The sequence below is a fragment of the Macrobrachium rosenbergii genome, chromosome 21, assembly GCF_040412425.1.
Source record: "Macrobrachium rosenbergii isolate ZJJX-2024 chromosome 21, ASM4041242v1, whole genome shotgun sequence".
NCBI classification, from domain to species: domain Eukaryota; kingdom Metazoa; phylum Arthropoda; class Malacostraca; order Decapoda; family Palaemonidae; genus Macrobrachium; species Macrobrachium rosenbergii.
Window position 1 is genome coordinate 58,534,452 of NC_089761.1, and position 26,023 is coordinate 58,560,474.

The window sequence follows — 26,023 nt, forward strand, 5'->3', positions numbered from 1 at the left end:
ATTTGCTATTTGTTCCTACACCAATACAAACCTTCTTTCTTTACAAAGGAGACTTACCCATTAGTGGGAGGAATCTGAGTACTCTGAACCAGGGTTGTTACCCTCCTGATCTGTTTAGGAGCAGAGGAAGGGACCCTGCACCTTTAACATACAGCACATATGGGATTTAGTCATTGCTAGACTTTTGGACCTTTAAATAAAAGGTTTGTATGCCATTATTCAATCAGGCTCTAAGAACTCCCATTGAAGTGTTGGAGAAAATAAAACAGATAAATACAATCAATGAGTTTGCTTTATTGTCTGTCCTCCTCTCCTGTTGCCAAGAGAGGAGGAAAACTTACATCCTTTAATCACTAATGAAAAGACTGGTGCCCAGTCAGATAGCTAACCTGCACTCATGTCCATTCAGCTTGTATACGGAATGGCACTCTGACTCTGTTTTCCAGAGAGGAAGGAAGAAAACCAGTCACTCCTGCCCTGTCTCTTGCCATCTGGATACCTAGACAGAGGGAGTTGAGCTCACAATCCAACCTGTTGAGCAGCCACCACTGGTACAAGGAAAGCGCCTCCAAGGCCAGTAGGCAACACTCCACAGGTATAACATCATGCAGGTGATCATACCCAATCACCTTTCAGCACAAACCGATCTCCTGAGTGCCATATATATGAGAACCCAGGTGCTAGGAAAATTGCCAGTAGGAAAATTGCCATTGGAAATATTTCCAGTGAGTAAATTGCCATTATGGGAAAATTGCCATTGTGGGATAATTGCCATGGAGAAAACTGGCAGGCAGAAAATTGCCACTTAATAAGTACAATTTATAAAGAAAAAAACAGGATTGCAAGGATAAACCATTACTATCAAAACTTTGTGAATTTAATGAAAAGTATCCATTACTACTTATATGCAATTTTTATATAATAATTATTTGAATTAAAAATCATTACAATCAAAACTTTACTTGAACTTATTGAAAAACTTTAATTGGAAGAAATGTTGATACTCCTAAAAAATATGCATATTATATGCAATGCCTCTTAAATACATTTAATTATTACTGTCATAATTTAAAATGAGGTTGCCAAGTCGAACATGTACTTTTTGCGCATGGGAAGTATCACCTCTTTCCATTTGGATTCTTTTTGCAATAGCCAAACCTTCACTTTTCAGAGAGCATTGATTAATTTCCATGTATTAGGGTTACTATTGCTGACGGATTTATTCAGGGAATTGTGAAAGGCCTCATGTGCCTTTTCAAATTAAACTCTTTATCATTAAGATATTGGTGTCTCGCTCCTATGTCAATAATTTTCCTGTGCAGTGCTTGACCAATATGAAAAAGACAGCCATTATAATTAGCATTAGGAAAGACATGTTTTACTGCCTTTAAAGAGGCTTTTTCAAAATCACCTGTTACTTACTCAGGAGTATCACCAACAAGTTCCTTGATTTTGTTGTAAACAGTCATGTGGTTTTTGGTGTAAGGGCATCAAATTGCCTCTCCATTCTTGTGTTTCGCTCCTCATATGTGCATTAATCACGTCATATATGTTACTTGTTATTATTTCAGATTCTTTTTGTATCTCATTGTATGCATCATTGTATCTGCCTTTTACATGTTCTGTAATGCATTATATGTCTTCTTATGCCTGTTAACAAACAATTTCTGTAGAACGCAGTGAGGGGCCTCAGCTCACCTGCTACCTTTCCGTCCACTTTCCACATTATAAACACCTGTCGAGAATAATAAAGAATCAGTCTTTCACTTCTGACATTTCTTGAACCTCACACTGGTGACCCTGGAGTGACAGGTAGTGCGGCTTTGGCCCAGCTGTTAACAGACTAAAAACGGCATGAGTAGTAAAGATGTTGGAAGCCGATTTTCAATGCGAACCCGCGAGCATCGTCTGTATGCCCCTCTCGCCAAGAAAGCCAGACACTGTCAAACTTCCTCCATTTTCATGACAGAACATGGCACCATGGTTCCTGCATGCAGATGCGCACTTTCACATGGTGTGCATCTCAGATGATGCTATCAAATCCGACATCACCATGACGGCGCTTCCAGAAGAGGTGTTCAACAGAATCTCGCCCTGGCTCGACGCGCAGCCGGACAGGGTCACATACGTGGCCTTGAAGGATAAACTCATGCAAACTTACTCCATGCCCGTGACCAACAGAGCACAGCGTGCACTCGACCTATTATCCCAGCCCCTCGGAGAAACATCAAGCAGGGAAGCCTGGGACGAACTACGGGGGTTGGTAACACTGCCAGGCTGCGGCGAAAACGGGAGGAAGAGGAAGGTAGACTTAACAAGAGCAATCCTCCTTCAGCACCTCACGCAGGAAGTTAGGGGCCAGATAAAAGACACAGACGCCCTCGACATGGAGGCGTTAGTCGATGTCAGCCAGAAAATATACGAGGCCACCAGGGCCTTGAAACACGCACCGTCCTGGGAGCCTGCAGCCTGATAGAGGAGAACGATGACAGCGAGGGAGACATCAAAATGCTGTTTACAGAAAGAAGACACCATTCAGGGAACACAGGACATGGTCAAACCTGACGTGGTGCTTCTTCCATAGAAAATTCGGCACCAACGCCAGGAACTGCAGACCTCCCTGTTCCTTTACAAAAAAATGACAAAAGCGGCCACAAGTAAAGCAGTGGCCACGAAATCCAACTCTCCCCAACCAGCAGGCTTCTTCATCAGAGACGAAATTTCGAAACGGCACCTGCTGGTAGATACAGGAGCAATGCAGTCGGTCTTCCTGCCATCCGAGGAAGATTTGGAAAAGATACCTGACTCAACACCCTCCCTCATAACAGCAAAAAGAACCCCCATCCGCACGCATGGCACGATGACCCGGACTATCTCAATTCTGGGCCACAGATACCACTGGCCCTTTCTCATTGCGGAGGTCAAGTTGTCCCTGCTGGGAGCAGACTTCCTAGGGCACCACGGACTTCTGGTCGATGTCAGAAGACAACGCCTCCTTGACACTGGAACCTGCCACTCCCGTCAGTTCCCCACCAGACCTGGAATGCCCGCCATCTGCTCCACAGCCCCCAACAGCTACACATCCCTCCTACAGGAGTTCCCGGACACATTAAAACCAGAGCTACGCCAATCACCATGGGCTTCAGCAAAGCCCAGCATCCTCCATCATATCACCATGATGGGCCCACCAACCCATGCCAAGTTCCGGCGACTGTCCACCAAAAAGTTACAAGACACCAAACAGGCCTTTGCAGAGATGGAACAGATGGGCGTCTGTAAAAAAGCATCAAGCCCATGGGGGGTCTCCCTTTCACATGGTAAAGAAGTCCGATGGTTCATGGAGGCCCTGTGGGGACTATCGGCTTTTGAATTTACCAACAACACCAGACCACTACCCCCTCCCTAACATGCAAGACCTGACAGGCGCCCTCCACGGCATGAAGATTTTCTCCAAGATGGAGCTGCTGAAGTCATACTTCCAAGTCCCTGTGCATCCTGATGACGTCCCAAAGACCGCCATCATCAAGCCCTTCATGACTTGTACATTTTCCTACTCCACCTTTGGTCTCAGGAACGCAGGTGCCTTATTCCAGCGCCTGATGGACACCATCTAGGGGGATCTACCTTTCTGCATCTGCTATGTCGACGACATGGTTATTTACATTCTTTAAAATTTCAAAATTACCATTCTGTAAGTTCGTGTGTACTCTAGCTCTGCATTCTTTACATTTTCTTTCCTTGCACTCTCAATATAGCACAGTATTACTTTTATTCTTGCCGTTCAGATGGTACATATATCGCAAATCATCGACCAGAATGTCTTTTCCTCTCTCACTTTTTATCACAGACACTATAATGGGGTTAAAAGATTTAAAAACAGCAAATTTAAAAGAAGCTATAGGAATACTGACTAATGATATAATTGATACTGTAAGACTCTTCTTTTGGAAAATTTAAAAGACTTGTTTGCTAATTTGTAAGATGATAGTTTAAATGTAAACGGGCAATTTTCTGCCTGGCAGTTTTCTCGTTGTAGTTCATAGCTTAAAAGACATGCTTGCTAATTTGTAAGATGATAATTTAAAAGTAAACGGCCAATTGAAAATAATGGTTTTTACTTTCACTCTTTATTTCAAAACATGACAGTAATAATAAAATGTTGTATTTAAGGGGCATCGCATTTAATATGGATATTTTTTAGGTGTGTCAACATTTCCAAGTAAAGTGTTTCAATAAATTTAAGAAAAGTTTTAATTGTAATGATTTTTAATTCAAATAATTATTTTATAAACTGTATATAAGTAGTAAATGAATACTTTCAAATAAATTCACATAAAGTTTTGATAGTAACAGTTTTTCCTTGCAATCCTTTTTTTCTTTATAAATTGTACTTATGAAATGGCAGTTTTCTGCCTAGCAGTTTTCTTCATGGCAATTATCCCACAGTGGCAGTTTTCCTATAATGGCAGTTTACCCACGGGCAATACTCCCAATGGCAGTTTTCCCACTGGCAATTTTGTCTATACCTATGCTGATGTCAGGGCTGAATGAAACAGTCTCTGGGTTCAGATATGTCAGACGACCCTCGAAGAGACTCATACTTTTCAAACTCCTACAGGTGATTGTCATGACCCTCCCGGGTTTGAATCCCTGGTAGAGAACGGCTGTTAGAGTTTCTCAGGCATAACAAAAGATCTCCCTCCTAGAAACAAACCCTGGTCTTCCAAAACCCGGGGCAGAAAGAAGCTGTCACAATAAAGGTAGGTGAGAAATACACTGTTACCTGCTTAAAAGCAGCTCTGACCAGAGATTCCTCATCTTCAACATTAATAATTGGAGACGATTGTAGTCTTGTAGACAGCTGCTCAAGGAATGAAAGTATCTGAGAATTCCTATGGAGAGCAAAGAGGGAACCCGCTTGGGGGAGGGGGAGAAGCTGGAAAACATCCAGGCGTGAACTGCTGAGGTAGTGTGGCCAGATAGGAGTATCTCTTAGGACCTCAAACCCCAGAGCTAGCAGATCTGGATATTGCTTGGTATGGACACATGGAAAGTCCTAGATTTTTCCAGAGAAAAGAAAAAACCAATCTGCTGTTGATTACATACTAAATACTAAAAGACAAAATGATGATAAATACTTGAGGTTCAAGGTTGCCTTACGGAAAATAAGCCTTTCTCCATGCCTAAATCAAAGCAAGCATGGAGATGAAAGAAACCCCAGAACTACCTGTTGTGCTGAACTGAAGTTAGGTGTAAGCTCAGGAGCTGCAAGTCTCAAACAACTTCTTCACCATACAGGTTTTTAGGGACCATACATCCCTGTTTCCTTTCTCCAATGGTAGAGCTGGTGTTGAAAGGTATCTGGACATCAACCCTAAAGTGAGACTTTCAACTCTGAGTAATGCCCAGGTGTGCATCCTGCCCCTCATTGGGTGCATCAGACCATGAAGACTACTCCTTGAGACCCTAATTTGGGATGGGAGGCAAAGTCGCCCTCAGAACCACCTGTACAAAGACAGCACAATGAATTAAAGCACGGTGACATCACCAAGGGATTTGTTCCTGATACAACAGGAATTTGAGCATAACCTCCCCAAGTAGTCTGATGCAATATTCCTAAGGAAAGACTCGTTGTTGCCACAAACCAGCAACCCAGGTACTCACTCTCTAGTCGGGAAAGAGGTTAAAAATCTCAAAGTTCATGACCATTAAACTTGAGAATGGTTGTCCTATGGGCAAACTGGAACGAGTTCACGAGGACAAACCAATCCCTGAATACATCCAGTATACCTCTTGAAAGAGTATAAGTTGACACTAACATAGGTTCCTCATTAGATCTTTGAGGTGAGGTGACAAAGTCCTGAACGAAAGATACCCATCCTTTTAGCCCTTCAAAGAGAGAAGTTGCTCTCCCTTGACTAGCACCAATCTTCAGCATTGCACACACCCCTGCTAAAGGTGAGGTCCTATTGTTAGCCAAGAATAAGGCAAGGAACTTGGCGGAAAAAAGTAAGAGATGTCAGGGACTCAAAAGAGACAGGCACTGTCTTACAAACAGCAGCCACAGGCAAAGAATGTTGCCCTCACATTGCCCCTTCTCATCTTCCCTTTACCATGTTTCCGAAAATGGAGGAGTGGTTAAAGGTGAGATGCAACTCCCAACGGGAAAGGAAGTCTAGGAATTGTCACGGGAAAAGGCAGTTTGGACCTCCACTGTCCCAAAGAAGAGAAGGCCAATTGAACAGGATACTGCGTGACAAAGACGGATGCTGTTAGGCAACTGCACCAAACATTGCTGGAGCCTCCACCTCATTCCTAAAGGATCAAAATAGGCCCCAGAGCTGGACCAATCCTTAGTGCCTACATCTACTCATTGCCAAATTTTGCCCAGGGACTTAAGACAACACTGTATCCCATCCCCTTACACACATAAATAGCTTAAAGGCAAAGGCAATTTTCCAGTAGACCAGGTAGTCGACAAAGACTACCCCTAGACAAAAACCTATTGAAATAGTAAAGGATCAAAGATCCTGCACAAAGACCGCCTAAAACGTGCATGGTAGACAACTCTAAGCTGTTACCTTTGCAAGTTACAGAGATCACTCTAAGACTGTCTAGCATTAGACTGTAAGAAGGCTGAGAGAGAGAGATTCAAGTTTACTTGTGACATTGGTTTGGCAGTGACCAAGAAAGAGTTCTCCTTTCGATGAGTCAGGGCACGGGAAGAAACTCACTGGATTGGACCTAGATGAATTCCCATACAGATACAGGCAAAATTGTATGGCTCAAAACAGTGCTAGTAAGTCATGACCAAGGTAACAAAGCTAAAGCCTAAGCTCTCCTGATGGCAGGAAAAAAATGTAGCTACTGCCTAGATGCTTCCCCAAGACTATCAGGCTTGAATCCAAGCTTGATGGCCTCTAGAAAAAGCAGCCCCTAAACCTTAGTATCCAAATCTTGGTTTACAGGACCCTTAGGTACATTCCAGGTGCTGAAAACCTGAGACACCTCTCCAGTAGAAGAAAGGCATACAACCTGTTGAGTTCCAAGACCAATACAAGTGCATACTTCCTCATGAGAAGACTCGAAAGACTCTGAAAGCGTCTTATCCTAGACTGATGCTTATCCAGTGCCTGCTTTTTGGAAAGAGGAACAATTCCTGGCACCCTTCCCTGTCTAGTAGACAATGAACCCACGGTCATGGTGAGTTTACTCAGTCATGAAAGTGTGGGCAAGAGCTATCCATGATCATGCCAAAATCTTCCTAAATATGAAATCTCTAAAAGAAAGAATGGAAGGTAGGGGGGAATGACCCTACCAAGTCTGCATGGCAGGAACAAATGGGCCCCTGCAAGGCAAGGTACAAGAAGGAATGGAAGGAAGGGGGGAATCACCCTTTACTAAAACTGCATGACCAGACCACATGGACCCCCGGTTTGTTGTTCAGCATCTGACCAGAATCTTATATTGTTGGATGAAAGCTTGTGTTCCAACAAATTTATTGTTCCTGGTCTTTGTTTCAATATCTCGCACCGCCGTTTGATTATATGATTGGTCATACTTCCCAAACGTTTCCCTCAGTTCTGATCATCCTTTGCATTCTGGCCCTTCCTTAATATATCATCTACCATATAATATTAGAAATGCAGTTCATTTTGAGAGAGACGCCTTAAAGTTTGTGGGATCAATTCCACTCAGATATTTGACAGGTGTGTTCTAAGAGCGATGAAAGTATGGAATGCTCTTTCTGATCATCTAGTTCAAGGGTTCTCAACCTTTTTAATCTTAAGTGCCCCTTGAAGTCTGTCAGTATTGGTCACGTACCCCTTACCCACAATGCAGCATCAGGAGGGGTAAAAAGAAATGCACGGGTTTTTTTACTTGGTTTATTAAGTTTAAATTGTATTATATATGTGGAGCAGACAAAATTTTCAATTAATGAGTGTCACTGTGAGGTAGTGTTTATAGGAACTAGTACTTCACAGGGAAACACTATGTGACTGGCTGCTAGCATGCAATACATTTACTAAAACATAACTACAGTATATCAGACAGTTTTCGATCACTGTGGCAGTGAACTAGTGCTCCTTGCAGCTAGTTGCAACTTGTAACTAGTAACAGTGATAGGTGAGTCACTGTGTGTGTGAATAGCATATAAGAATAATAAAACAGAACTAAATCAGACACAGTTTCTTAATAACTGTGACTGTGAGGTAGTGGTGCTATATAGGCTACAGCTTATAACTAGTTACCCATGGGGAAATTAGTGTGTGCGTGACTAGCGTCTCTAGCATGAAAAAAATAAAATAGTATTAAGAAGGCTTTGTGTTCCACTGGCTGTAAACTAATGCTGATTGTTAAGCCACATGACTAGTTATTAGTAACTAGTTACTCACTGGGAAGTCAGTGTGTGTGACTGCATTAAAATACAAGTATAGACTAATTCAGTGAGATGGTTGGGACTGTGTCATTTGCTACCAACAAGTCAATCCTCGGCACAGTCTTTGAAATAGCCACTCTTATGTCGTCTTTGACTGCAAGACGTGAACGTACCTTGTTGTCAATCAGGCACATTGCTGAGAATCCCTGCTCACAGCGGTATGTAGAAGGAAACATCGGGAGGTTCCGTACACATTTCTTTGCAAAAGCAGGATAAGAACTTGCCATTGTTGACTAGAATCTGGTCAGTGACAAACTATCGAAAGAATCCTTTACAGTTGAGTCACTGACAAAGCACATGTAGGCCAGTTTCTACAAACAGGTTTGCAGTTATTCAAAACCGAAGTATTTTGAGAAACCTGTCACTTAACCCCCAAAATTCCTCTCACGTACCCCTGGGGGTACGCGTTCCCCAGGTTGAGAACCCCTGATCTAGTTGAATATTGAGAAAGCTCACACGAAACTCATTTTGTAGCTATATTTTTTTTTTTTTTTTTTATAACCGCTGTTACCTAGTTTAGTTTTTACTCCTACATTTCTTTTTCCGAGCTGGGCTGCTCACCCTGTTGGAGCATTTGACCTTGAATCTGCTTTCCAGCTACAGTTGCAATTTGCCTAACAAAAGTAATTGAGAAAACACATTTTCTTACTCAAGAAAGGACAGAAGTAGCTAACGTGATCATTCAAACATTGAAGGCTGAAATGTACAAGTTCATTAGACAAAAAAAAAAAAAAAGCAATTCTCTAAATATGCTAACTCAGTCTCCGATTTCACTTTTGTAAATGCAGATATACCGTCTTGTTTCCACTGGTTTTATAATTTTGTTTTCTCATAATCTGCAAGCATCCAGAGCAATTTGTGTGTACATTTATAATAATAATAATAATAATATCTAAGAGCAAACCCAAGAGGCAGGCGACTTCAAGAACTGACCTTGGAACCATCAAAACAAACTGCAGGATGAAATTTGGAATGCTTATCGCCCCTTCCGGTGGCCTCCATTGTACACGACGAGCAATACGTATTAACTATTTAACAATTCATTATCAGTTATTTTTCATGTTACTGTAGTGAATGGAGTACTGACGAGACTTCAGAGTTGTTATTTACATGTGTCCCCCTTAAAGATGGAAATTATTTAAATGTATTATAACATAAATAATTCAATAAGTTTGTCAAATAAAAGTAACATGTTTCCCGTCGTCATTTTTCATGATACCACTTAGAATTCGAGTAAGGTTCAAATTTCCAGAATCTATTTGTGACTTCAAAATCTTGACTCCGTGTAAATCAATGTTTTCGTTTATAGGTGCGTCTTCATCTTTTCTTAAAGCTCATCATTGAGATCAATCTTCGAAGTTCGACCATCAGACCCCGCGAAGAAAATCTGCTGCAAGTTAACTTCTTTGGTAGTTGTTAAAATTATGATGATTGTCTTGTTTTGATTATCTATGGCAGTATTGATTTGCTAGCAAAACGGACATTTTATGTAGAATTTGAACGCTTTTATTCACTTGTACTTGGTTTCTTTTCCGGTCCCACTCCACCGAAGGCGCTTTGTGGACAGGAAAATTCATTTGTCCGACACAAAATAGTGCAGATACATTCTGAGAGTCATATAGTATATCCCATTATTGTCAAATCCACATTATCATAACACTCAACAATAGAAAGTCTCCACTCTTTCTTCTTGAAAGGCTTGTTATTTGTATACCTCCAGGCCTCCTGTTATCAAGTGGGAGCTTATCGTACAGTTTTGAGGTTGCAAAGCTAAAGGCTCTAAGACTAATGTTTGAACTCGAAACCATAATATGTAGCCAGCTTTCGGTTGACTCCATTCGTTGGCTGTACAGCAGGTCTGTAAAATATCTTGGACAACCAATCTTGACAGTCTGATGAGTTGTGATATGTATTTTAAAACTACCCCAGTTTTAATAGGCTGCCAGAAACCCAATACGGGAAGCTTATCCCGAGGTGCAATACCCTTCGTCAATCTTACCGTTCTATTTGAAATATTTTGCAGTTTCCTAACTTGTAAGATGATAGATAAGGCACGGAGTTGTAATAGTCTATTGCATTGATGGTGCAATTGACCACAATTTTTTTATAATCACTTATCAAGAAATTGTTTTGAACAAGGGCAATATTTCTCAGACGATAGCCAGTAACCCTTACAACATTACTGATATGAGAATCGAGACAAATCACAGTCGGGCAACCTGCCAAAGTCACAAACCCAATTGGCAATCGGGACTGACTCACTGATTATATTCGACCGTATATAAGTTGCTTTTCTTCCTCGTCAACAAAATTAGTTTCACTTTCATTTTGTTTTAGCTTCTTAAAATTTCTTAACACTGTTATCTACAAAATTTAGTTTCTCGTTTATATCCCCCATGTCCTTTGTGGAGAAATAAAATTGGTCGTCATCCACAATTACCTTGAATTGTATTTACTTTTGATAATCCAGTCGTGCAAGATTAAACCTAATACACCTTGGGAGACTCCTCTTCCCAGTTATTCATAAGGTGAATATGAGTTTCCAGTATGTGCACAGTATTTGCTGTCAAGAAGATAGTCTTTCAGATACTCAAAAACTTCTTTCAGATACTCAAAAACTTCATCAGTACTTCCGATGGACTCGAAATCATTTAGAAGTAATCAAAAGATGCACTAGTGTTGACTCAGACCGCATTGCTTTCTCATAATACAATACTGCATACGACAGTCTCTAAAAGATAATTGGCTGTAAGCTGCCGGACTATTTGGCAAAGCTGTAACTATCTCCAGATGAATAATTGTTCAAGACACATAATAGCATTTTGGACATTAATAAATTGAAACAGGTATGTAAGAACTTATGCTCTCTCTCTCTCTCTCTCTCTCTCTCTCTCTCTCTCTCTCTCTCTCTCTCTCTCTCTCTCTCTCTCTGCAGGGATCTGATTAATTTTCCATGGGGCTGTAAAAGATCCGTCCGTGTTGGCGCCCGGTAATCGTAAATAAAACTTGAGCCAATCAAAACAACAAAATTTTGGTGTGAGGCCAAAGAATCGGACACTGGAGCACGTAACGGGAACGTATCAAGTTGGAACTTGACCATTAAAAGCCCTCCCCGATAACCTTGCACTGTTGACATATTTCCGTTTCTCAAAGGAAACGCGCTGAAATTATGGATACCCTTTCCTTCGATCTTGATCTGTTATAATCATCCTCTGTGGTATTTCCTCGTTTTCTTTTTCTTATAAAAAGCAGAGTTTGGAGTTCGAGTTTTTTAAACTGATAAGTTGTTATCAGATATGAAGATACAATATATCAGCAAAATTAAATCGAATTTAGATATTAATTCATTCCAATTAACAATCTCTTTCCTTTGATAATAATAATAATTAGTCATGTAATTCGTAATTTGGGAATGTTTCTTAACATAATCTATATCTTTTTCCTCTGTTGTAATGTTTGCTTTTCTTTTTTCTTGTCGGGGCTGATTTATTTTTCTTATATTTTTCATATTTACAAAATTTGTTTCGATAGTAAAGTGCGGATGTCCTTTAATGAAAATTATTAACCTAGAGATACTGACCCAAAGCTATAACTGCATTGTTTTCCTCCTCGACAACCCCGTAGGGCAAACGCAGACTTGACAACACGTGAGGAAAGATGTCATATTGGCGTAACTGATATTTTCATAAGCTAGTTCTAGTTATGTTTAGTCACAAAATTTCCCTCGCTTATAATTGATACGATTCTCATAAAAAGTCTTCTTTTATAGAATCACAAGGAAGTCTGTAAATGCCAATTGGCATAATGAGGAAAGCTAGTTTGGCATCGCTGCTTCACCCTCCCTACCCCCTCTTTTGACCAAGTACTGTACGCTCGACATACCATATAACATCTACTGTGTTCTTTGTTGAAGAAGTAAAACGTAAACGTGTATCTCTGTTTTACAATACTGCCTCAGATTGACTGTAAACATCCACCAGAACGCACGTACTCTTCGTCATTGTAGTCTGTAACCCCATTTCAATTATGGCGCTTAAAACTTGAAGGTGGTTATGCTCAGAGTGGTGCAGTTGTAGTGTCGAATGTTTACCCAACATTGCCACGAGTTACAGCTTTCCGTTTTGAATGTTGTTTTACTCAGGGAATTTCCATTCGAATGTATTTGTGTGAGTAGACAAACGTCGTTTGAATTACAGCTTCTAAATAAAGTGACCGACGACACACGGGAAATAAGTCCTGATGCTGTTCAACGGGAAAAGAAGAATTTGCCAACCTTTCACTTCGGAGCTCAGCTAAATCGACAAAACGTTTAGCTTTTTCCAAAGAGGCCATAGACTGCTTTGACGAGAACAGCTGTACATTATATTGTTATAACGGCCAGACAACTATTTTCAACCTACTCAAGAGAAAGAACAGAACCAGTTACGTGGAAAGTACAGGTAAGGCGAGACTTGTTCTTTGTATAGGTTAGACGAGTTGCTTTCGGGTTTCCTGCCTTGCTTTAGCCCAGCTTAATAGTTTAGCCATTTCTTTCCCGGCAACGAGTTGTGCCCGCATCAGGGCCGTGATCTGGCAACTACGGTAGAAGAGTTATGCACAGGTTTTTTTTTTTTGCCATGCGCAATGTCACGTGGGGCGAGTTTTGGGGGAGGGTCTGAAGTCCCTGGGCACGTTAGGGCCTGACACCCAGAGATAAGACAGGGAAAGGGAATGTTAGGTTGGGATTCGCCCCTTTTGGAAAATGTCTGTGCCCCGCTTTTAAGCAGAAGTAGGCTATGTCAAATTCCATCAGCTTTTCTGCACGGTTAACCGTCATTTTAGTGTCGTTGAATATAAATTTTATGAAGGTATCATCCTTTTCTGAGGTTCCATTGGCCCTTCACTCATAATCATTATCTGGTAGCTTAGGCTAATCCTTGGATACTTGATTTATCCAGATGTGAAGGCCCTATGCTTCTGTCATTCGGTATAGATCTAGGCTAGTGTGAGTATATGTGGAATTGTATATTGGCTAGGTTGATTTCAGATGGAGGTGATAGCCTAGGTCTGAATTTACATTTACATCGTGATTTACTGTTGGGATCTTTTCTGGTCTTACTCCATCAAGGGTACTTTGTAGGACCCTTTGGATTCATTTGCCTTATACAAAATAGGGTATAACAATAGAACAGCTCAGCATGGACTATATTACCTTGGAAATTGATTTTTCCTATACTTTTAGTGTTGCTGATGAAGGAGGTGGTGTGTGTATTGTTGGTCAGTTACTATTAACCTCATACGGTACCTGTCCAACTTGGAAAAAGTCAATTTCCAAGGTAATACTCCATGCAAATTGTACTATAGTTCTCCCAGATAGTGAATAGACATTTTGAGTCATATAATATCTTCCATATTGATTGTCACAGTAATACCATCATACCACTCAGAAGACATAGCCTAGTCTCAAGGCTCCAAAACCAGTGTTTGAAGTGTCTTGGTTCAGATAACATGAAAAGCCATCTGTAGTTAGTCAGTAAAATTTAACTTAAACTATAATTGCATTCTGGAGTTGAAAATAAGGATTTCCAATGTGTTTGTGTGTGTACTGAATATTTCTGAGGTTCTTTTGATTAGCAAATGAGCATTTTTACAGATACAGGACCCTTCCCCCTCACATCCTTCAGTTCTGAGGACCACAGTGGGAAGGCAGGGTTATGAATGGGGAAAACAAAATGAGTAAAATGCATAATTTAACTTAACTAATCTAGGGGGCTGGTCCTTATCTAGCCCGGGGGCCCCTTCATAACCCCTTGGACCCCTACATAACCTACTTTTGGGGGGCTCTTTACTTGAAAGGATGGTGACCCCTGCTTAACCTAATTTAGGGCGACAGGTCCTTACAGGTCCTGGTTGTTTCGGCCATGAGTCATTTAGGCCGTAACATCCAAAATGGCAAACTGCCGAAATGGGTGTATATAATACTTTGATCCCCAAGGGGCTTGTACTAAACACGGCGCCCCAAGGAACCTCCGTCATGTCTTAGGGCCTAAACTTCATATGGCGTAAAGTAGTGACGGCCTAACAGGTTAACAGCCAAAAATAATACGACCTAATTGTCCAGAATGCGTCCTTATTCAGTAGGGAAGCTTCACCCCTCCCTGGACCTGTCACATAACCTAACCAGGGTCACTGGATCTTTGTCGAAGTGCATAGTGTTATTTCAAAACATTAATGTAAACCTACCTGGTATTATTTTACTTATGGACTGCTTTCAACATAAAATATAGGTTTTTCTGTTGTATTATGATGTGATTTGAATGAGAGGTTTATTTCACTGGATCAAAATTTTGTCAGAATACTGCCCCCTCTCTCCATAGCTAATACGGCAAAACTGTAATCAGTAGTGTTATTTCAAAACATTGCGGGAAGGATAAGTAACCTGGACATAACTCAAAATCATAATCACATGTAATCAGATGTATCTACCTTAATTGTAATCAGATGTATCTTGGGGATTAATGCCATCAGAAAGGTCTTGGCCTTTTCTCAATGTTGAAGGCTGCTAGATTTCTAAATGAGGAGAGTAGAAGTAACTTGCTACAGAAGAAAAATAGTGTAACATCTTATCCTCAGGAAACTTGATAATGATATCCTCAGGAAACTTGATAATGAAGAGAAACCTGGGTGTATGTTGGTGGAAATACTCTGATTGGTTATCAGGCTGTTTGGCCTAATCCATTTTCAAGGTCTCTCCACAGATGTATATTACTGTATGAGTATGAACATTGCTTTATATGTGCATTAGAGACATCTACAAAATGTTCTGAGACTTTTTAGGCAACCATTTATCACTCATAATACAGTAATGCTGCCAGTTTTAATATACTTTCAGTTAAAGATGATTAGGTGGCAACGTTACAGTTACGAGCCCATGCCTGTACACCCAAATATCACTTGCAGACCTTCATTGGTCAAACTTCCAGTTAGCAAAATGAGGTTAGTCTGTTTTGACGACAACATTGGACCCATCAACAGGTCCTTGATTGGGAAAAGTGCAGTCAGTGCCTTCGAAACAAAAGCTCTCCAGTCGACACTAGTTTTATAGGAAATAACAAGATAGGCTGTTTGGTGACTAAAACACTTAATCTACCAGTGATTTACAAATGAAATTATTTAGGTGAATCATACCTCCTGTTGAAGATAGCTTATTTCTCTACACTTATAGGCAAGTCGGCATTCAAATGAAAGATCACATGGCTGACCCAGAAGACTATACTTCAGTTGTTCTCTACCAGGTGTGTTTCTAATGTTTTAACTCTTCAGAATTCCCCTTGCTGTCATTGTGTAGAGGTGCTTGTTGGTATTTCATGCTTTTGGGTGTTTGCTGCTTACACAGTACTATACTGTATATTTAATTGTCCTAGGATGTCTTCTATTGGAAGCAAGGCCAAGAACATCAGGTTCTGTAGAAATGATTGCTGTGTTAGCAGGATATTGAATTTTGAGCAAGATATACACTGTTTGTGCCAGCTCCAAGGTATATAGTGTGATCTAGATGAGGAATGTAAGGATTGTCTAAGGGCCTGATGCTTAACGCTTAAGGGACGGCATAATTTCTTAATGTGCAGCACCCCAGACCGGGGAAACTTTGAGGTCAGCAAAATAAAAAAAAAAAAAATCAAATCAATGGAAAGAGAATGACACGTATATTCACACTGTATAAATAAAAAAAATTCTAAAAAATTTTCCCTACTTTCTGCGTGAAGTTGAAAATTACTATTTACAACCCCTTGTGGGGCCTCATTTACAAGACAATCGTAAATTTTACCAACTTGTATATGTTTTTTCAAATAAATTAGTGTTTTGGATTTTGTAAAATTATTATTACTGCTCACACAATGTCAAAACAGATAAGAAATAAAAGCAGTAAAAAATTTTTTGCATATTTGTTGTAAAATATTCACGTAAGTTTACGAGAAGGAAGATTCAGTAACTTTTTTTTACTTTTACATGCTTTTTCTAATTTCTTTGTAAAATTACATTTACAACCGACATACTATTGTAAAAGACAAAAACAAAAAACAACAACCCCTTCATATATTTACAAGCAAATTTACACAAAGACTCATGTGAGAGAGAGATGCAGTCATAAGCATTAGTGATACTGGCCCAACTCTCACGTCTGTATAAAAGTTGCCATTAGTGAATTTATAGCATATAGAAGTATTGGCACCTTTGTTTCGAATCATTATTACCGTAACAGTGGTGCGTAATTCTGCTTCACACTGGAGCGCAATCCGTCCACCTCCCCAAACCTGTTTTACTTCACACTGAACCTCAATCCGTCCACTAAGTGTTAAATTCGTTAGATATAGGAAGAGTGGGGAAGCAGATGGATTGTGAAAGCAAATAGTAAGGTAAGGTCATAAACCTGTCATTTCTCCCCCCCTCCAGGCCCCTCACCTCTTGGACTTTTTCCTCTGCTAATCCTTTAGCCAGTACAGTACTAACACTCCTCTTTAGCTGTGCAGTCCGCTCACCTTTCTGTTCAGGAAAAGCATATTGAGAAGTTAGAACTGGATGTAAAACTTATTTTAGTCAGTGAAAGGTTCGACTGGTTTATGTTAGGGAACCGTGATAGGTCACCTCATAGTGAGTGATCATTTCCACATTCCTCTGTAAGAGGTAAGGTGTCAGTGCCCTCTCCTGTTTGTAGCTTAAGCCTAGGACAGCTCTGTAACAGTTGGAAGAGTCCACTGTCAGGGAACCAGGTTGGTTCTCGGGTCAATGTAATTCTGTACCCTTCGTCACCTGCCTCTTGTTTTTCATGCTCTCGGTCTCAATGCATTTGCCTAAAGATTGTTTTGGAAAACATAAATCTTCTCCATCATTGACTTCTAGTAATGAGGGTGTTATCACTGATAGGACTAATGATGTAGGTATAGACAGTATTAATAATAATATATATCTGTAGTGAGTAGTAATTCTGATGTTATTTTGACTCAGTCGATTGTTAAACCAATCTCTTCTGCGTCTACTTACCATTCAAAATCCTTGTCAGCTATTTCTCACTCTTCGAATGCACCTGTGCATTCATTACATGCTGTTTCTTTTAAGTATCGCCGAGTCTCTTCCTTCTACCATGTTAATGTTTCTCTTTCCAATCCAGCCTTGGCTACAGAATCTTTTGTCCAAGCTAGGTGCCATTCTAGTTGCTTTTGCTTTTTTAAGGAGTTATCATCTGGGAATGCTCTTCAGTCAATTGAGTCGCATTCAGACGAAGCAGGGGTTGAGTGTTGCCATCACTCCTCTTTTCCCCCAACCTTTCCTGTTTTTTTTGGTGCCTGGTAACACCCATCTTCCTTTGCTCAACCGACTTGTGTTGACACAGATGAGCAGCTGCAGACTGCTTTTCCTTCAACCTCCCCTTTCATCAAGTTAGAGATTCATTGCGAGGAGTCAGCTGCTGTTGCCCTGACTCCTCCTCTGGCAGGAGAGGAGTTTGAACTGGAGGAGTCTCCTTCGGTTTTTGTCGTTTGGTGGATTGTTGTGCTTCACTTGATCCTCATTTAGTGGAGGAAAGAAGTTTTGTAGAGACTAGGCCTCTGTTATCTTCTAGTATTGTAGTGCTCATTAGGTCTTTGAAGAAACCCAAGCTTCCTCCTTCATTTAGTATATGTTTCAGTTAGATTGCTTGTGCAGGAAGTCCCCAGGTTACAACGGGCTCAGCTTACGACACTCTTCAAATATATATTAATCAAAAATTATTTCCCGGGTTACGACGCATGTTCCTAGTTTACGACGCCAATCTGACTGAAGAAATATGGCTCCAAAAGGGCAGAATAGTCAGTATTTGGAGGTTTTTTTGAGATACTCAGTAGAAGTGCAGTTTACGTCGTTTACAAGATACCCAAATGATTAAAAGTAAGGTTTTCATGGTTTTGACAATATTTCGGGTTACGATGATTTTCAGCTTATAACCCAGCGTTGGAACAGAACCCCTGTCGTAAACTGGGGACTGCCTATACTTTAGTACCTGAAGCTTCTTTTAAGTCTGTCTTTTTGTCTTCCTGGTTTTTTTGAAGTCGCGGAGAGCTGCCTCCGAAGACACAAGCGTGTTACCGGTGCTTAAACTGTCTTTGGTCTGATTTTATTTTGCCTGTCTCAACCTTTGAAGAGATGTGTTCTTGAGACTGGCAAGGTGCTTCGGTCTAATGCAAGTGCAGAGACTTGTCCAAGTTTTTGTTAAGAATTATTGTTATCTTACCTTTTAATGGGCTTTAGCTCAGTACAGTTGCTGGCGTGGTGCCAGCGGGTAACAGAACATGGGAGGAGTCATTGGACTTTTTTACATGCTTGGACAAGGTATGACTGCAGGCCTTCTGACAGGTTTGGAGAGAATTAGGAGCAGAACATTGGGTGGTGGAGGTACTGAAGGATGGCTATGTAATCCCTTTTCTCTCTCCTCCTCCTCTGATGTTGCCTCACATAGCTTTTTGTCATATCTTCATTAGTAGGGGAAGTATCTGGTACTTCAGAAAGAGGTGATATCATTGTTATTATTATTATTATTAATATTCAGTAGATGAAACCTATGCATATGGAACACGCTCACAAGGGCCATTGACTTGAAATTCAAGCTTCCAAAGAATATGGTGTTCATTTGGAAGAAGCAGGAGGAAGCAAAGGGAAATACAGAAAGAAGAGATCCCACTTATTAAAAAAGAAAAATATAAATTAATAAATAGATAAAAATGTATTAAAATGCAAGAAGAATAGTAGTATTAGGGTAGTAATGCATTGCATTTATGCATTAACTTCTGAAGTTCCGATCACGTGACACCTCTTGAAGGCTGTTCCACAGTCCAACTGTGTGAGGAATAAAGGACCTCTGAAACTGAGAAGTTTGACAGTGAGGCACATTTACTGCAAATTGGTGCTGCTGTTCAACAAATCTGGTTGTTCTCGGCAGATGTAGGGAATCACGGGTCAATTGTGAATGTGAAAGATCTCTGGTGAAATACAACTTATGAAAAAGTGACAAACAAAGAGACCATCTGTTGATGGTCCAAGTCATAACTGATACTATTAAGAAACAACCCTACCACCACGAACCACTTTATTTAAGAGAGATAAATCTCTGGCAGAAGCAGACATCCATACTGGAGAACAGTATTCCAGTAAAGGCAGTACAAATGACCTAAAACAGGTTGCATTGATTTTACCACTGTTGTAAATATATGAGGCCTTACGTACAATACCCAACTTTCGTGCCGCTTTTGCTGAAACGTTCATTAGCTGTGAGTCAAAAGTTACCTGTAGAATAGTAGTTAAAGTTTCAGACTCAATCAGCAAAGTTCCGTCCACCTGAACGGGAGGATGGGGTGGGAAATATGTATGAGATCTGTTAATCAATAGTGTTTTTTGTTTTACTGAAGTTCTGCCTCATACCCCACTGACTACACCATTCCCTGATCCAGTCCATTGCCTGATTGAGGCTGAGGATAGCTTCATTTCTGATAAGCGGAGACTTTACTACACCCACAAGTGTTACATCATTGACATACTGAACATTCTTGTTTTCCAGGCCAATTACCATATCATTTGTATACACAGAAAATAGCAGTGGACCAAGAACACTACCTTGTGGAACTACAGACACAATAGGTCTTGGTTCACTAAAGATCCCACCTACAGCAACTCGCTGCTGCCTACCTACAAGGAAATCTTGAAGTACATCTTAAAACATACCCACCTACTCCAAGATTCTGAAGCCTATAAATAAGTGCCTTGTGATATACTAAATTGAAAGCAGCCTTAAAATCTATTTGAATTAATTTACATTCAAAACCCTTGTCAAGATTCTCCTGAAAATTGCATGTCAAAAGAGCATTGCAGGTACCCTTTATGCATATTGAATATCAGCTAACAATCTCTAGATTGTTTTATACAAGTAACTTTCCCAGTAATTACATAGCTATTAGTTTCTTTTAACCGGCAGCTTAAAATTTTGAAATTGTGGGTCACACTAGTTTGTTTTGGTAATGGCGATGTGCCCCTCCCACTTTCAGGTGGAAGAAGAGGTACAATATAGCAAAGAGCTTCGATTTGTTTCTGCTGGATGTGGTTGAAGGATTGTGGCTGGCAACAGCTTGAATTTTGAAATTTATACTTTGTTTGTTGTTTGTTCTACCTACAATTGGTGAAGTATTTATTTTCTTAGCCTTTCGACACAATTTAGATAGTGTTAGGCGAGTTTTGATCATTGCTTTACGACTTTTTGCCCGTTTTTTGGACTTGTCATTATAATTTTCCAGGATGTCTAACACTAGTAGTTCCAGTACTGTATTAGGTATTGTAGCAAATGCTGCAATACTAGACTTACTAAAGAATCCTACGACTCTCACACTGTGTGTTTAATGTAGGGGACAAACTTGCTCAGTGGATTTATGATGTCAGGAATGTAGTGACTGGGATTTAAAGAAGTGGAAGACTTTAGATTTACATCTTAAGAAACCAGCTAGAGATAGGAAGAGGAAAGCTATTGCTAGGGAATCTAGTAAAGCTTTAGCTAGTCAGGATTCATCCGCTAAGTCGGGTGCAGTTGCACCTGAAATTTCTTCCGATCCCATTCCATCTCCTCCACCTGTGCAAACCTCTCCTTTACCCAGCTCTCACGTTTCTGATCCCAACACCGTCGTCAGTCTGGAGTCAAAAATTGACACTTGCTTTGAATTAATTGTGCAATCGATCACTAAATTAGCGTTACCTGTGAAAGTGTTAGTGGATAAAAGTGAGTCAGAGGGCCCTGTGGCGCCCATCGCAAGTGCAGTTGTAGTGGAGGAGGTGGCTGTTCAGCCTGCCAATTCTTCTAGGCCAAGGTCCCTGACATACTCCCCAGCACCTAGGAGGAGTCAAACTGGTAGCCTAAGGGAGGTCAGTGGTGTCTGCCCCCGAGCAGTTGCCCTCTCTGTTCAGTCTGTTGATGAATCCCAGACTGCAACCAAAGGCCATTAGAAAGGCCTTCAAGTGAGTGCTCATTGTATATCCTCCAGCTCCAAAGATTTTAGTCCCAGGTGCTCATGGCGCTATGCGGACAAGTCACGCTCGCTGAAAAGGCGTGCAGTGGGCTTCGAGATTTCTGCTCCCGTTCCTTGTAAGAAGGGCAAGGATTCAGCAGGCCCCTCGTGCAGTCACTGGGATAGCCCGGAGCAATTTTCTTCTGCTACATCAGACAACGATTGTAAATTGACGCTGAAGTGCCTTGTGGTGCGTAGACATTCTTCGTTGCATAAGGGAACCCCTTCATCAGGAGTTGCGCACCCAGCACCTTCACCTCTACAATGAGTGCCCGAGCGGCCAGCAACTAGCGTCGAAGCACCCAAGCTCCCATTTTCATAGGAGCACCCACTGGCGCCTGTTGGTGCCTGCTCCTCCACTCCATCATTGTAGTGTCATCTCAGACAGTGTTCCTCCTTCAGTTGACCCGATTCAGAGCAAACTAGATGATATTCTAAGTTTGCTTCAGAAAGCTCCTCCTACAGCTCAGACGACGGGATTTATTGCTTTCTCCTGTTTCTTCTGAAGAAGAGGTCGTTCCATATCAAGGTGCTCTGTGTTATTGAGGTTCCTGCTAGCGATCTTCCCAATCTTCTTTTCGCCAGCTACTCCCTCCTCTACTGCTTTGACTTCTCTTTATGGAAGCTCCCTCAGCTGGTTCTTCGAGGTTACCGAAATTGATTCTCTCCTCTTCAGCGAAGAAGGCACTGAACGAAGTAGAAGGGTGGTTCTTTGAGAAGAAACAAGTTTTTGTTTCCTGCCTTCCTAGTTGTCTAGGTCAAGTTATAGGTTTTATGCAGTGGGAGAAGTGCCTTCCCTGGTCAAGTTAAGTATACCTTAGTTTAACCAGACAACTGAGCTGATTAACAGCTCTCCTAGGGCTGGCCTGAAGGATAGACTTAATTTACGTGGCTAAGAACCGATTGGTTACCTAGCAACGGGACCTACAGTTTATTGTGGAATCCGAACCACATTATATCGAGAAATGGATTTTTATCACCAGAAATAATTCCTCTAATTCTTCATTGGCCGGCAGTAGAGTCGAATGCGGGCCTAGCAGAGTGATAGCCGAGTACGATATCGACCCGTCCAATGAGGAACTTGCACCTTCGCTGGGAGTCTCTGCCTCCTCTCAGGGAGACTTCTCCAGCCTTATCGACTCGGCTAGATCAGCTTTCTCCTCAGCCAAAATTATGTTTTCTTCTTTGGAACTAGCGCACCTCAAGAATATTTTTAAGGTTTTCGAAGTGATGAGCTTCCTAGACTGGGCGCTGGGTGCTCTAGCGTGCAAGGTTAGACTGCTCCTTTTTACCTCAAGACACCTCTACAGACCTCTTAGGAGTACTTTCCTGTATTGACAGGGACGTTCGTGACAGTACACAAGAGTTAGCTGGTCTTTACACCATGAGTGTACTTTAAGAAAAGAGAGCTTTCACTCCTTCTCAGAGATCGGCCCTCCTCTTCTCCCCCTTGGACAAGACGCATCTTTTTCCTCAGGCTGCGGTACTAGACATCGCCTCAGACCTGCAGAAAAAGAACACTCAGGACCTGCTTTCCCAATCTGCGAGATGCCCCAAGGATTCTTTGGCTCTTCCTCCCAGATCTTCATCTCCACTGCAGCCTACTCCCTTTCGGAGCTCCCGTTCTAGAACATATACTAGAACAAGAACATATACCTGTTTCCCACAGCGTTCCATCAAGAAGTCTTTCTTGAAGTCTTCCACCAAGAAATGAAGATATAGTCCTCCATACTGGGATAGGAGTGCTGCTCCTCTGCTTTTGGGAACAGTGGGAACAAAAGGGAGCGGAATCCTGGATAGTGTCTGTCCTGAAGGAGGGCTACACTATCCCCTTTTTTGAACAAACCTCCTCTAGTCCACAAGCCTGTCAAATTAACAGCTTACTCTCCAGGCTCAGAGAGGTTTGCTGCTCTCTTGCTAGAGGTTGAGTCTCTTATTCAGAAAGAGGCTATAGAGGTAGTAGAGGACATTCATTCTCCAGGATTCTACAACCGTCTCTCTGTAGTACCCAAGTCATCTGGGGACTGGCGACCTATTTTGGACGCAAGTGCACTAAAGGCCTTTGTCAAAAAGACAACATTCAAGATGGAAGCAAACTAATCTGTCTTTGCATCCATTCGCCAGGGAGAATGGATGGCGTCCAACAACATGCTGGACGCGTACCTTCACACTCCAGTGCATCTGACTTCAAGAAAGTACCTCAGGTTTATGTTTCAGGGCAAGGTGTTCCAATTTCAGGCTCTGCTTCGGTCTCTTGATGGCTCATCAAGTGTTTATCAGGATATTGGCTCCCATAGTGAAATGGCTTCATTTGATGGAGATAAAGATCTCCCTATATCTAGACGACTGGTTAGTATGTTCCCGCTCAAAAGCTCAATGTATGGAGGACATTTGCACAACTCTTCTCTTAGCCCAAGAATTGGGTATCTCATCAATCGGGTCAAGTCTCTCCTGGCTTGTTCTCAGGAGATTCCTTATTTAGGAATGATGATCAACTCTAAGGATTTTTGTGCTTTTCCAGTCCCGAAGAGAATAGGAAAGTGTCTCCAGACAGTGGAAGAATTTTTGGAACTAAACTTTTGCTCTGTCAATCAATGGATGAGTCTTCTAGGCACCCTCTCATCCATGGAACAATTCGTCACTCTGGGAAGACTTCACCTGAGACCTCTCCAATTCTTCCTCAGAGCCAACTGGAACTGGAAAAAGTTTCCGGACTCATTTGTGTTCCCGATAACAGTGGAAATCAAGGAGGACCTTCGTTGGTGGAGTTTCAGGAAGAGACTATAAGAAGGGAAATCTCTCCAACCTCTGAACCCCAACCTAAAGTTCTTTTCAGATGCTCCGAACTCAGGTTGGGGAGCTCTTTTGGGGTTAAAGGAACTGTCAGGTACCTGGTCTTAGGAACAGCAAAACCGGCACACCAACGTAAAAGAGTTACAGGCGATATTTCTGGGCCTACAGTGCTTCACTTCAGAAATTCAGGGGAGGACAGTAGCAGTGCATTCAGACCACGACGGCACTGACGTACATCAAGAAACAAGGTGGAACCCACTGTTTCTCCTTGTACAAAGTGGCAAGGGGTCTTCTTCTTTGGTTACACCAGAAGGACCATCAAGTGACAATGCGTTTTATCCAGGGGAGACTCAGCGTTCTGGCAGACGAATTGAGCAGTCAGAGACAGATCCTTCCCACTGAATGGACGTTAGACCCGTTAGTTTGTCTGGATCTGTGGAAGCTCTGGGGGAAACCCATGATAGATTTGTTCGCATCCTCCAGGAATCACCGACTTCCTCTGTTCTGCTCACCAGTACCAGATCCCTTAGCATGGGTAACTGATGCAATGTTGCAGGACTGGTCAGACAGATCTGCATGCCTTTCCCCCATTCAGTTTAGTGAGACAAGTCATCAACAAATTCCAGTCTCATCAAAACCTGTCCATGATCTTGATAGCCCTCTTCTGGCCAGCAAAAGAGTGGTTCCTGGATCTGCTAGAACCTCTTGCAGATTTCCCGAAACTGCTGCCACTGAAGCAACAACTCAGGCAACCTCACTTACAACAGTTCCACCAAAACCTGTCTTCTCTGGCCCGAACTGGATTCAAACTGTTAGGTGACTACTCCGAAAGAAGAGCTTTTCAAGAGCGGCTGCAGACGCGATTGTGAAGTGTAGAAGACAGTCATCAGATAACGCCCACCAGGTTAAATGGTCCACTGTCAGGTCTTGGTGCAGACACAATAACGTGTCCTCTTCTAATATATACCTCTGTAACAGAAATAGTGGACTCTGTTCCTACACTCCACTAAATGACTTTCCACCTCTACCATTAAAGGCTACAGAGCTATGCTTAGCTCAGTTTTCTGCCATAAAGGAATTGACTTATCGTCTAACCAGGATTTGTCCGACCTTATTAAGTCCTTTGATACCACAAAGCTTGAAGAAAAACCTTTGATGTCTTGGAACTTAGACGTGGTACAGGCAGTCCCCAGTTATCGACAGGGTTCTGTTTCTGAGGGTGTGATGATAACCGAAAATCGGCAATTTTCAGGGGTTATCGGTGCCAAAGTGCCGATTTTTGGTTATTGGTGCCTCTGTTAGATATGTATTGGCAGCAGCCGATAAGCAGAAATCAGCAATTTTTGGCACCAAAAATTGCTGATTTTCATCGCTAGACAAGCCCCATAAAACCGGATCGCTGTTAGCCGGGGACTGCCTGTACTTGAGTGGCTGCCCAGTTCACGTTGTGAGCCTATGCAATCTATCTTTTTAAGGGATCTAACCAGGAAAACTCTTTTTCTGGTCGCTTTGGCCAGTACCAAAAGATCCAGTGAAATCCATGCTTTGGGCAGAAAATCTGATTTTCTTAGGGGAATGCAGTTTGCTCCTTTTCCCTAGACTTTTTAGCTAAGAACAAATCTCCATCAAATCCATGGCCTTGTTCTTTTACGATCAAGAGCTTGTCCGAGATAGTAGGGCTGTTTGAAAAAGAAAGAACTCTGTCCAGTAAGGGCCTTTAAGTTTTATCTTC

General features: G+C 41.6%; 1 protein-coding gene across 6 annotated transcripts in view; it reads left to right on the plus strand.

Annotated features, from left to right (window-relative positions):
• LOC136850230 (E3 ubiquitin-protein ligase TTC3-like) overlaps nt 1-26,023 on the plus strand; it is a 477,716-nt gene that overhangs the window by 10,605 nt on the left and 441,088 nt on the right. For 2 of the 6 annotated variants that reach the window (XM_067123868.1, XM_067123871.1), the window contains exon 1: nt 12,239-12,879. The exons of 2 other annotated variants lie outside the window; for them this stretch is intronic. The gene's annotated coding sequence lies outside the window, so the exon portion shown is untranslated. Of the gene's footprint in view, nt 1-12,036; nt 12,880-26,023 lie in introns of those variants that run through there. 2 more of the 6 variants (XM_067123869.1, XM_067123872.1) reach the window with 2 other exon arrangements.